Below are 13715 nucleotides of genomic sequence, written 5' to 3'. Positions count from 1 at the left end.
CCCCTATCTTGTGATTTTAAAGTACTTTTATTTTAGAAGAGTAAGAAACAACGCAGCATGCTTAGGAATAGAAGGTTTAATGAGGAAGATGTCATAATTCTTGATTTTGACCCGTGCTTGAGGAGTATGAAGCTAAATCAGAACATGGTTTCATAAATCAGCAAGGAAACAACAAAAATAAATTTGGGACATCACACTTCATTATTTCAAATTATGCTACAAAATTGTAGTAATAAAAGTGATGTTAAAATTAAAACAGACTCATAAACCCATGAGATATAAATGAATGGATGCATTTATGGCTAATTCAGATTTAACAGAATGACAAGAACACACAATAGGGGAGGGACAATTTTTGTAAGCTCCTGGTTACATATCCACAAATGGATGAAACCAGGTCCTGATGTCATACAGGAGAGACTCAAAATAGATTAGACTTGAACGTAAGCCCTACTTTACAATATCCAGAATAAATCAAATAGGAAAAAGTTAATGATGTTGCTTTGGAAATATTTCCTATTATTTTGTTGTTGTTTTATATAATCCTGAAAATAAAATAAAAAGGGATGGACTAGGAGGGTTGCATCCAAAGAAAATCTCCTACATAGAAACCACAACAACCCACAGAGCAAAGGCAACCCACCAATTAACAAAGAGTATTGTCAAACAATTCCTGTAACCAAGCATTAATATACAAAATATATCAAGAACTCAAAAGACTTAGTAGCAACAAAATAAATAACAGGAGTAAAAGTGACAGGTAAAAGACCCTGTCTTTGTTCATTTCTTGTACTATTACAAAATATCTAAGACTGAATAGTTTACAGAGAACAGAATTCTCTTTTTCATAGCTCTGGAACCTAGAAAGATCAAGATAAAATTCTGAGCCATTCCAGGATCTTGTAAAGGTTATTTTCTGTTTCCAAGATGGTACTTTGTGCTGTTTCCTTCAGAGGGGACAAATGCCATGTATACTATATGGCAGAAGAGAAAAAAAGGCCAAAGGGGGAAAGAATAAATTCTATCATATTTATATGAGTGTATTAATTTCATGTCACTAGAAAAAATGCCTGATCCATGCTAAAAGGGGAATAAAAAGAGCTTTATTTGATTTCTAGGATCTAGACTTTCAAGCCCAAGATTAGGCAGCTCTTGGTTGATCTCTGACTAGAGCAGAAAATGACTAAGACACAGAACATGTCAGATCTAGTGGTCAGATCAAGTCAGAGAAAAAAACTGATTGATAGATTCCTACTAATGATAGGGAGCTAAAATTAACCTAATAACACTCAATAAGTCCTCAGTGTTAAAATCCCACTCAAACCTCACACTATTGCCAACTATTTACACCAAGGATCATGTATTTAAATAGATACTAGTGGCATGTGTCGACACTATAATAACGACTTGCCTATGGCATAGCAGTGCTATGTCTTGTACAGATAATGGGTACAGAGTTAATGTGTCAGAAATAGATATAGACTCATGTTCATTGTGGTGTTTTCCATAATGGCGAAGACATGGAGACTATTCAACAACTTTATTAATAAATAGGTAGGGAAAATGGCAATGCAGTGCCATTTAGCCTTAAAATGAGAAGATTGCTGAAGCAATGGCTAAGCAGATAAAGTGATCAAAATATTTAAGGCTTAAGCAAGAGAATTGGCTCTAAGCTAACTTAAGTGCTGGTGAACATCATGACCCACCTGTAATTTCACTCTCAGTAGTTGGAAGTGTAGATCCCCAGAGTAAGGAGGCTAGGGAGAGTTGCTATATCAATAAGCTGTAAGTTTAATGGAAAGTCTTTACGCCAAAGAGTAGCTACTGAGAAAGATTCTGAACATCAAGCTCTGCCCTTTATAATATTACACACATGCTAAAATGTGCATACATGAGCCCTCATTCACCACACATTCATATGCACAGAAAGAGGGGAGTGGGAATAAATTTCAGTTTTCTAAACATGATAAATTTGTAGGAAATCATTGTAAATGACTACAGGTGAGAGTGGGGGGGTAGAAAATTATAGCTTGTTCTCTCAGTCATTAAGCAACTGACTCGTGGCCTTGGACCTCAGTGACTACCTTCTGGTGTAGGTTAAATTGGTGAAGCATGATGTCCAGTGTTCTCTCATATTCAGGACCATCAATAAAATGACTGAGAGAAACACTAGCTTCTTGCCTACCCTAAGCCCTCGGGCTGCCTTTAATCTGGGTCCCAGCATACAAGTCCCTTTATTTCTCATTTCTTATAAGAGTAGCTGTCGCCTTCCACCCCCTTTCATTGTTAATGGCATTGACTGAGTTGGATTCTGAGGTGATGACTTTTCATGTGGTTGGTGTTGGCCTTGTGAAGCTGTAGCCACCTGTATGGGGCTGCTGAATGTCTCTAGTTTCCTTGAGTACGTTATATATGTGGGTTTGGGACTGAATGACAGTATTCATTCATAAATAATCCGTAATCAAGTTAGAGCAGTGTGGGCTCTGAGAGTGTCTAGCCTACTTCTTTCTCCAAACAAAAGATTCATGTGTGGACTCCACACAAAGCCCTATTTGTACTGGAAATCTGGGGCAACTAAGAAACTTTATAGTATCTGGGACTATTGACTTTATGGTAAGAATTTGAAGGACTTTCCCATTTACCCTTTACTTTACAAGGGAGAATGTAGTCTTATCCCAAGTGAAGCTCAGTGGTGGTTCCCAGGGAACTGTATTCTTCTTCGTGTTCTTCTGGTTCAGGATTCAGGCTTCCAAGAGTCTATCAGTCTTGTATAAGCTAACATTCTCCTATGTTTACTTATCTCAAAAGTAAAGCTCTTTAGCTCTTTTAGTTCCTCTTCTCAGAAGGAAAGGCATTTTCCTGATGCCTGTGTTCATTTTGGATTCTCTTCTAATTCTATTTTACAGCAGCATGGCTGCCTAACAAATCCTGTCAATTTCTTAATTGCTTAGCATCCAAGTAATCAGTTACAGAGATACAAGTGCTGCACGACCTCTCTCTTAGGAGTACTTGAAAATTTTCAAATTCGGGGCTTGGGATGTTTTTCAGCACACATGAGGACCTGAGTTCAATACCTAACACAAATACACACACACACACACACACACACACACACACACACACACACACACACACCATGACTTAAACTTAAAGAAATATAAAGTGTAGTAGTGTTCTAGGGCCTGGGAACTTAGAGGAAATAGGTACATATTACAAAAGTAACAGAGTTTTTTTTGATTACACAGAATAAAAGTCTGTATAGTATCTGATATACAGCATGACGATTGTGTTTATTAATGTGGTGTTATTTGCTTAAAATTTGTTGTAAGCAAGTCTCTAACATTTTCATCACTGTCTGATAAGGGGTATGCTAATTTGCTTGATTGTGGTTATCTCACAGGAAATACATATATCGAAATAAAATGCTGTAGATGATGAATACATTTTCATTCATAAGTTGTACATCAATACACCTGGAGAAAGACAGGGCCTTATTTAAGAACATAATCAATCCCAACCAGATTTGCGAAAAAGGAAGCAAAGATAGGTGAGTGGAATAACAATGCTGAGCTTCCTATGAGGTTTGGAATCATTTTAACTTTCTCAAGAGATCAATGATGGTATTTACAGCAGGCCTGGACACAGTGGTGCTGAGGAAGGAAGGTAGTGTGAGCATGTATGTTGGAAACCAGCATGGATCCCATGGTAAGATCACATCTGAAAATAAAGACGAGGGAAAAAAGAGGCAGAGATGAAAAACGAGGGGAGGGAAGAAGGCAGGAGAGGGTTAGGGAAGGGAGGGGAGGAGAATGAGAGAACAGCCAATCAAGACTCTAAAATGCCTTACTAGAGGCAATAATACATGTAACATTGACTAGATAGGAGAAAGATAGAGTGTTATACATTTCTAGAAGTTTATAACAGGAAAATGTAAAACTTGTAAGTAGAGGGATGGAGACACCAACACACCTTCAAAATTTTTGACCCAGAATTGTTCCTATCTAAAGGAAAAGCAGGATAAATTTGGAGAAGAGACTGAAGGAAAGGTTTACCAGTGACTAGCCTAACTTAGGATCCATCCCATGGGCGGGCACCAAAGACACTATTACTGATGTTATGCTGTGTTTACAGACAGGAGCCTAGGATGCCTATTCTTTGAGAGGCTCTACTAGCAGCTGACTGAGACAGATACATACAGCCAACCATTGGACTGAAATCAGGGACCCCTATGGAAGAGTTAGAGGAGGATCGAAAGAGCTGAAGGGGATGGCATCCCCATAAGAAGACCAATAGTGTCAACTAACCTGGACTGATAGGAGCTCCCGGAGACTGAACCCCCAACCAAAGAGCATACACTGGCTGGTTAGAGGCCCCCAACCAGAGCACTGCCTTATCTGGCCTCAGTGGGAAAGGATATGTCTAATCCTGTAGAGAATTATGCCAAAGGCTGGGGAAGCACTTCTCAGAGGTGAAGGACCTGACGAATGGGGTGAAAAGCCGTGGGAGGGTGGACTGGGAGAAGAGGCAACATTTGAGATGAAGACAAATAAAATAATTTAAAAAATTTCACAGCATTTCACAAGTAATCCTCGATAATAATCTATAAACATTATTTAATAGCTTCGTAAAATATTCTTGTACACTATATGTGGTAATTGGATATATGTTTTTAACCATGTATATTCATTGATTGAAATAATTGGAATACCTGCTTTGTGGAGGTCAGCTCCTGAAATCTTTCTGACTTCTTAACAGATTTAGCTTCTAGAGTACTTGTCTAAGAAAATATCTCCCCGTTTAAGTAACAAGAATAAATACCTAAGAGCAGAAAAATGATTAAATTTCACCAACATACAAAGCATTCTGATCTTACCACACACAACCATCCAGAGATACTGAGAATGAAATATTATGAAAAACAGTATGCTCCAATACAGGACCAACACATCCAATATTTGTGGTGCATTTAACATTACTTAAAATGAAAATTCTCAGGTGAAAAGCAGTACAAATAATGTGTTGTTTTCTCAGTTCTTCTAGTTAAAAACAATTTTTCACTTTTTAAAAAGCAGGGTATTGCTTAATAACATATACAGTGAAGAACCACGTCCCCAAGTTTAAGTCAAGCATATAATTGCCTTCGGTGCTGCCCAGACCCTTGGTAGCAACAGTTGACTTGTAAGTTTAATTTTGAACAGCATCATTTGGGTGAAATAAGTCTTTGGCAAGTAATATAAATGATACTGTAACTTAGCAAATGGTGCCTTTTCTCTGTTCCTTCCTTTTCATTTTTCATAATTTCCTTCCATTTGACTTTTAAATCACTAAAACGTCATAATTTTATAATCTCCCTATGTTGTAATATTGTATTTCACTTTGGAATGTCAATATTACTCACCGTAGCAGGCACTGGCAGTACTCACCGTCATTTATTTTCTAATGCAGTTTGTGTTTAGATTTATGATGCTTATACTTTTTCTCCTATGAAAGATAAGTGAAACCTAGATTATCAATATTCTCCTGGAGATTAGTTTGAATTCTGTTCTTAGGATTAAGGATTTCTTTTTACAGAAGCTACATCTCTATGTATGATTTATTCTCAGTTTAAATTTAACACTCTACGATAAATAAATTTAGACTCAATGGGCATGAATGGTAAAAGGTTTTGCATATCATTCTTTAAAAAATATTTTTCTGTCAGCAGCCATAATGGGACAAGCTAGTAACTTCCTGAGATGGCCTGCTTCAGATTATTGTATAATCTGCAACAGGTTCACCCTTATGAGGCAAGGCTGTAGGAGAATTCATTTTAGGAAAGATCCCTGCTTTTAATATGCTTTTTCTATTATTATTAAACATATATAACAATCACTAAATGATAGCCCACCCCTTTGAAGCAGATCTCTGCAGATGGAGAGATGCACTGTCTTGTAATACACTATCTAGACAAATAGATGACTTCTTAAGTCCTAATGATGACCCTATAAGAATTCCTAAAATTATATCAGTTATTATTAAGCTCTTTTTTTAATTGTTATTAAACTCTTTTATAGTGGGACTGCTAATAGATCCCTTTCTGTTAGTCAAAACTGCAATGAGAACTCTGCCAGTCTCCCAAGTGTCACCAGTTAATTGCTCTTAGATGGTAACCAGACTTCCTCCTACTCAAAGCACATTCCAAGAGCTTGTAAAACAATTAACCAAAGGGAACTAATGATTTATTATAGATGCTAAGGCAGAAGCTAAAGTGTTGAATGGGTTTATCTATACAAAACTTCACCAATAACTTAGTTATGACTTTAAACTTTCTGTGAACCTGTGGAGCTGTGGCAGGTGAGGGATGTTTAGCCAGATAATTAACTCCTAATGGATATGCATGTAAACATTCTCTGCTGCAAACTTCTATTTCAATTTATGATTTGATTTTTTGTGTGTGAACTTGTGGAGAATTTTTAAACATGTGATCATGTATTCTGAAAGGTGTATAAATACTGAGGACAAAGAGATGAGAGAGGAATTGTTCTCTTACTAAATTTATTGCCTTTCCCCACTTAGAAGAATTTTTTCCTTTTCCCGCTTAGGATATTTCTGCTTTTCCCCTTAGATAGCTTTCATAGGAAACCATTTACAACCTAGTAATAAACTATAATCACTTTTCTAAATTGTTCCTTTTCCTTCTTGAGATTTCAGACTAGCAGGCTGAAAAGTTGGAGCCCAGCAGTTTCTGCTGAGATAAAACAAAGGCCACATTACTTAATCCCCCAAAATCAGGCTACAGGTGTTAATCGCCTAAGGACTCTTTAGAAGTTATCATCATAGATTTTATAAAGGTCAGGAAGAAGGAAGAACAAAATGTGGATGCTTCAGTTCTTCTTAGAAGGGAGAACAAAACACTCACAAGAGGAAATTCCGGGACAAAGAGTGGAGCATGGGGCTGAAGAAAAGGTCATCTAGAGACTGCCCCACCTGGGGATCCATCCCATATGCAGGCACCAAACCCATTCACTATTCTGATGCCAAGAAGTGCTTGCTGACAGGAGCTAGATATGGGTGTCCCCTGAGAGGCTCTGCCAGAGCCCTACTGATACAGATGAGGATGCTTGTAGCTAACCAGTGGACTGAACAAGGGGGCCCCAATGGAGGAGTTACAGAAAAGACTGAAGGAGCTGAAGGAGTTTTCAACACCATAGGAAGAACAACAGTATCAACCAAGGAGAACCCCATCAGAGCTCCGTAGAACTAAAAAAACCACCAAGCAATGAGTACACATGGAAGGACTCAGGACTCCAACCACATATGTAGCAGAGGATGGCTTTGTACAGCATCAATAGTAGGAAAAGCTCTTGGTCCTGTGAAGGTTCGTTTCCCCATTGTAGGGGAATGCCATGGTGTTTAAGTGGGTCTGAGTGGGTGGGAGTGGAAGCATCCTCAAAGAAGCAGGGGGAGGGGAAAAGGGAAGAGGGAAAGGGGATAACATTTGAAATATAAATGCATAAAATATCCAAGGAAAAAATTAAAAAGAAGTTATCATGGAGCATTCCAGTACCGTTAGAGAGCTAGAATGTCCGGAGACCCTCAGACTTTAAAACCATCACCACAGTCCTACTCTGTGACCCGCCACTACCCTCTCCAAGTCAGGAGGCACAGAATTTTTCTATCCATTGCCTGAGAAAACAAGCAATCTTTAATGACCAGTAAAGTTCTATGTGGTTGAAAGCAGTTACTCTAATAGTGCTATCACAAAATGAATGGACTTTTAAGGAAAGCACATTAGTCTCAGATGCACTCTTTCTCTGAATCTAAGTTGTGATGTTGAAAACTAAAATTTCAACTCCAAAAACTAGACAGTTCCATCACATAATAAAAGAAATCATACAGTAATAAATAAAACCTCTTGATACACAGCACCATCCATTGCCCTCCTATAAAAAGAAATACTAGACCACATAGTTTCCCGAAGTTAATATTTTATAGTTAATATTTTATACTTCAAGTAACTTAAGTAGAAATGAGGGTTGGATATGTTGCAACTCATGTCTCCAAAAGCTATGACTGTTTAAATATAACTGGGAAAACAATCCCCCAAAATTGAACAATAACTTAATGATAAACCTAAGTAAGTTGACTTCAAGTTAAGACATCAAATTGGATCCAGAATTTGCTAACTTAGTGGAAATAGAATTTCCCTGCATAATAGAAGAATGTTTTATAGTGTGGCAAAGCATCACATCTCATATCATGTCTCATATCAAGAACAAAAGTATTCACTTTCCAAATGTGAAGAGATATCTACAGTTGCCCGAAACTTCAAAACAACATTCTAAAATTGTTTAACAATTATTTTATAGCAGTCAAAATAAAAATATTTCAACAAGAAATTGATAGTCATCTTGAACGAAAAAAAAACTATGAAATCTCAGCAAGGTAAAGGAAATTAACTAAAATAACCAGTTGTAAATTTTAGAAATGAAAATATGTTGAAGAAAAATTCTTACCAAGTAAATGAAATAAAGTAGTGGCAAAGGAGAGAATCAGTGGATTTGAGGATAGATCAACATAAGTTTTAATTTTTTATTTTGTATATTTATTTTTGTATAATTAATTAAGTTATTTAATTATTTATTTATGTGCTCAACAGTACGTGTGTAGTGACTATGGGTGTTGTTACGACTATGGGTGTCGTTACGACTATGGGTGTCGTTACAGACCACAAGAGAATGTCAGGTACCCTGGAGTTACTGGCAGCTGTGAGCCATCCACAAGAGGACTATGAAATGATCGTGGGTCCTCTGGAAGAGCAGGGGCCATGCCTAACCACCAAGGAACCTCTCCAAACCCAGATCCATAGAACTGTACCAATATCTAAAATAACACAGGGAAGGTAGACTTCATAAAGTTTCCTAGAGCCCAGGGAGAAACAAATATGGTAAGAGTTATAGCAGAGGAAAACCTAAGAGTGTCTCTAACATGTCCACTCAAACCTTAAAAGTAAATAGGATAAACACTCCAGTAAAAAGACCAAGACTTATAGGGTGAATTTTGAAACATAACCAAGTTGATTCTATTTAAACAACTGAAGTCTGAAGTTAAAGCACCTTTATTCAGGTTCAAAACTTTCCTAAACCTGTGAAGACTCAATTTATTTTTTATTGGTTTTTATTTTGCTTTTATTTCTCCTGTATAGAATTTTGACTTTCTTTCAAGCTTAGTTTATGTTTTTTACAAGGTTGTTATTTCTCTGGGTTTTATGATATCTTATTCCATTTCCTTGCCCAATCTTGAACTACTTTATTGTAGGATCTTTGAAAAATGCTTTATATCTTAAAACCCTGGGAATGAGTCAAATAACAATTTATAATAGACCTCAAATATATTCTATATTTTATAGCTATATTTCACAGACATTAAAAGATGTCTTGTCAACATAAGAAAAAAGTAACATCTGAAAGAAAGTCCCTTTACTAGTTTCTAAGAAAGGAACTTCCAGGCCAGCTGTGGGCGGCATACCTGCAATCTCAACATCTGGAAGACAGAAGCAGGAGGACCAGGAGTTTAAGCCTGTATATGAGACTATACACGTATCTCTGTGTGTGTCTATGTGTCTTACGTATGTTCATGTCTGTGTGGGTGTCTGTTTGTGTGTGACTATGTGTATATGAAGGAGAAAGATCATTTATGTTTAAAAATAGATAACTCACTGAATACTGTTGCTCTTCCTCTTAGAAACATGATATACCCCGTGATGAAGTTCTGATCAAAGTCAGGAGCATGTTCAACGCATGCTGCTTTCACACTGAAACTGTAAAGAAATGGACAAGCAACGTCCTGTCTACTTTTGAAATTTCATTGACTGGGAGACAATGAGGTCTGAATTGTATAGTATGTTTTGACCTAGATAGAAGTATGCATTTTAACAAATTCAGAAATATGCTTTCTACTCTGGGAGGTTTCAAATGTTAAGTGGGAGTAAAATAGGTAACTTCTTTAAGACTTTAAATATGAGAGTCTTTCTGAGTTAACATCTTACATTTTGTATAAGAACTAAAATAAGTCTCAGTAACAGCAAAAAGAAAACTAAAAAACAAGATCTAATGAGATCTTGTGGGAAAAAAAGTTGGTTTGAGATAAGAAACTCAAATGGGAAGGTGAGCAAAGCAAGCTTGTCCTGCCATTTCTGGTTCAAGAAAGTATCCATAATAACGCAACCCAGTTTTGCAGTAAGCCATTACTATGAAGGTAATAAGTGTGCTGTGCTTACAGAATAATTTTTATATTAATAAATTAATTATTTATTTATATATAATTATATCATATATAATTAAATATATAATTAATTAATTTTATAATTAATTAATGTTTTCCTGCATGTATATCTATGTGAGAATGTCGGAGCTCCTGAGACTGGAGTTACAGGTAGTTGTAAGCTGCCACGTGGGAGTTGGAAATTGAACCCTGGTCCTCGGAAGAGCATTCAGGACTCTTAACCACTGAGCCATCTCTCAAGCACCAAAGAATCTTATACAATGGCACAGAACAAAAATGTAACAATGATAAGTAGCCTGACGATTCAGTCGTGTCATTTGTGTGTGGGAAAGAGTGTTTGACAAATACACACTGTTGTATGCTTATCATCAAAATAGAAATAAAAAGGCCCATAAAGACCACTCCCACAAAATTCACTTTTCCTTCCTAACAAGAACTAACACTGATGGTTTTCTGTGAAGCTTCTTTCTTATGTTTAATTTTCCCTTTATGAATTATATTTCTAATGGGTTCAGGAGATCGCTCAGTAGGTAAATCCTTGTTTTGCAAATGTAAGTACTAATGTTTGAATCCCCAGAATCTATATAAAAAGATGCTGGCCTACATCAGGATGAGGAAGCAGAAACTGGAAGAGTCAGGGTTTTCTGGCAAACCCATCTACTGGCCACAAGGTCATCAAAAGACTGTCTCAAGAAAACAAGCTAATAAATAACAGAAGAAGGTAGGTGTTCCTTACTTTGTCTATATATTTCCTCTTTTGAGTATTTTTTGTTTCCCCTTCTAAGAAGGACTTAAGCATCCATGTTTTGGTCTTCCTTTTTCTTGAGCTTCATGTGGTCTGTGAATTGTATCTTGGGTATTCTAAGCTTTTTGGCTAATATCTACTTATCAGTGAGTACATATCAGTGTGGAGCAGAGACTAAAGGAAAGGCCATCCAGAGAGTGCCCCACCTAGGGATCCATCCCATATACAGATATCAAACCCAGACACTATTGAGGAAGCCAAGAAGTGCTTGCTGATACAACTGTCTCCTGAGAGGCTCTGTCAAAGCCTGACAAATACAGAGGCAGATGCTCACAGCCCACCATTGGACTGAGCATCGGTCCCCAGTGGAGGAGTTAGAGAAAGGACTGAAGGAGCTGAAGAGTTTTGCAACCCATAGGAAGAACAACAATGTCAACCACCCAGACCCCCCAGATCACCCAGGGATTAAACCACCAACCAAAGGGTACACATAGAAGGAACCATGGCTTCAGCTGCATAGTCAGTGGGAGGAGAGGACCTTGGTCTTGTGAAGACTCGATGCCCCACTGTAGGGAAATGCCAAGGCAGGCACGTGGGAGTGGCTGGGTGGGTGGGGGAGCACCCTAATAGAAACAGGGGGAGGGAGGGTGGGATAGGGGCTTTCCAGAGGGGAAACTTGGAAAGGGGTTAACATTTGAATGTAAATAAAATATCCAATTAAAAAACGGTAGGTATTGATCTCTACCTTCTGCAAGTGCATGCATGTTGTATTGGTTGGTTTTGGTGGCTATTATAAAAATTCCATAATAAGAAGGCCTCTAAAAAAATTCCATAATAAAAGTGATGTATGAAGGAAAGAGGAAATGTTGGATTACAGTCCCAGAGGCTTAGAATCTATAACGGCAAGAGGTGGTAGTAGGTGAATGGAGCAGAAAGCAAAGCTGATGGATGACCTCTTGACTACACAGGAGTGAAGTGAGGCTTTGGCCTCTCAAACACTTATCCCTAATGACATACTTCCTCCCACAAATGACCTAGATGTTTCATGACATCTCCAACACAAGCCACTATGTGTTCAAATGCTAATGAGACATTTTCATTTAAACACCCCAACAAAGGGGTGAATGGGTATATGCCTGCACACACACACACACACACACACACACACAAAACCTTATAACTCAACAAAATCCTACAAGTGCTTCTTTCCAAACATCTTTGTTAGTATCCTAAGTGCTTTGTGCAGTTCTCACATCTCATTAGATATAATATCCCAGACATCTAATATGTTTAAATTTAATCAATTTATCTACTGCTTCACCAAAAGACTTTTAAACATAAATAGCACTTTTATTACTGTGTAAGTGCCTGGCAGTAAACAATATAATACTACTAATAGATTTTAGTGCCAGTATGATTCTTCATAAAATGTCAACTGTCATTCATATACTACTAGTGTTAACACTAGTAAACTAGTTAAACTAGTAGAACAGTAAAAAGGTACATATTAGCTATTTTGTGGTGCCCTGATACATATGCTATAACAGCTAACAATTTCAATATAGATAACTGCCACGAGCCAAGCCCACTTACACACCCTCTGTTTTAAGAATGTTTTAGAAATGTCTTTTTTTTCTTTTTGTTTTGTTTTTGTTTTTTTAAAGACTGTTTTGTGACAAGTTAATGCAAAGGTGAGGTTGGACAGGGATGGTAGGGAACCCAGAGACAATTCTTACATTCCTGGAACATATGCCTCCTCCTGTGTGGGGACTATATGTATCCGGGGATATCTAAACTCCAGCACATCTTAGAGACAATGCTAAGAGGTCAGTAAGAGTCCTCAACCTTATATCTGTCCCAGTATCTAACTGCCTGTAATAATTCTGTTACAGTGTCTCACTACCTGTATATATTCTGCTCCAGTGTCTCACTGCCTGTAATAATTCTTTTTTTTCTTAACTTGAGTATTTCTTATTTACATTTCGAGTGTTATTCCTTTTCCCAGTTTCCGGGCAAACATCACCCTAATCCCTCCCCCTCCCCTTCTTTATGGCGGTTCCCCTCTCCATCCTCCCCCCACTGACGCCCTCCCCCCAACATCTAGTTCACTGGGGGTTCAGTCTTAGCAGGAAGCAGGGCTTCCCCTTCCACTGGTGCTCTTACTAGGATATTCATTGCTACCTATGAGGTCAGAGTCCAGGGTGAGTCCACGTACAGTCTTTAGGTAGTGGCTTAGTCCCTGGAAGCTCTGGTTGCTTGGCATTGTTGTTCATAAGGGGTCTCGAGCCCCTTCGAGCTCTTCCAGTTCTTTCTCTGATTCCTTCAACGGGGGTCCTATTCTCAGTTTAGTGGTTTGCTGCTGGCATTCGCCTCTGTATTTGCTGTATTCTGGCTGTGTCTCTCAGGAGCGATCTACATCCGGCTCCCGTCGGCCTGCGCTTCTTTGCTTCATCCATCTTGTCTAATTGGATGGCTGTATATGTATGGGCCACATGTGGGGCAGGCTCTGAATGGGTATTCCTTCTGCCTCTGTTTTAATCTTTGCCTCTCTATTCCCTGCCAGGGGTATTCTTGTTCCCCTTTTAAAGAAGGAGTGAAGCATTCACATTTTGATCATCTGTCTTGAGTTTCATTTGTTCTAGGCATCTAGGGTAATTCAAGCATTTGGGCTAATAGCCACTTATCAATGAGTGCATACCATGTGTGT

This window comes from Rattus norvegicus, chromosome 9 (assembly GCF_036323735.1).
Source record: "Rattus norvegicus strain BN/NHsdMcwi chromosome 9, GRCr8, whole genome shotgun sequence".
Classification (NCBI taxonomy): domain Eukaryota; kingdom Metazoa; phylum Chordata; class Mammalia; order Rodentia; family Muridae; genus Rattus; species Rattus norvegicus.
Note: the sequence above shows the minus strand (reverse complement) of the source record.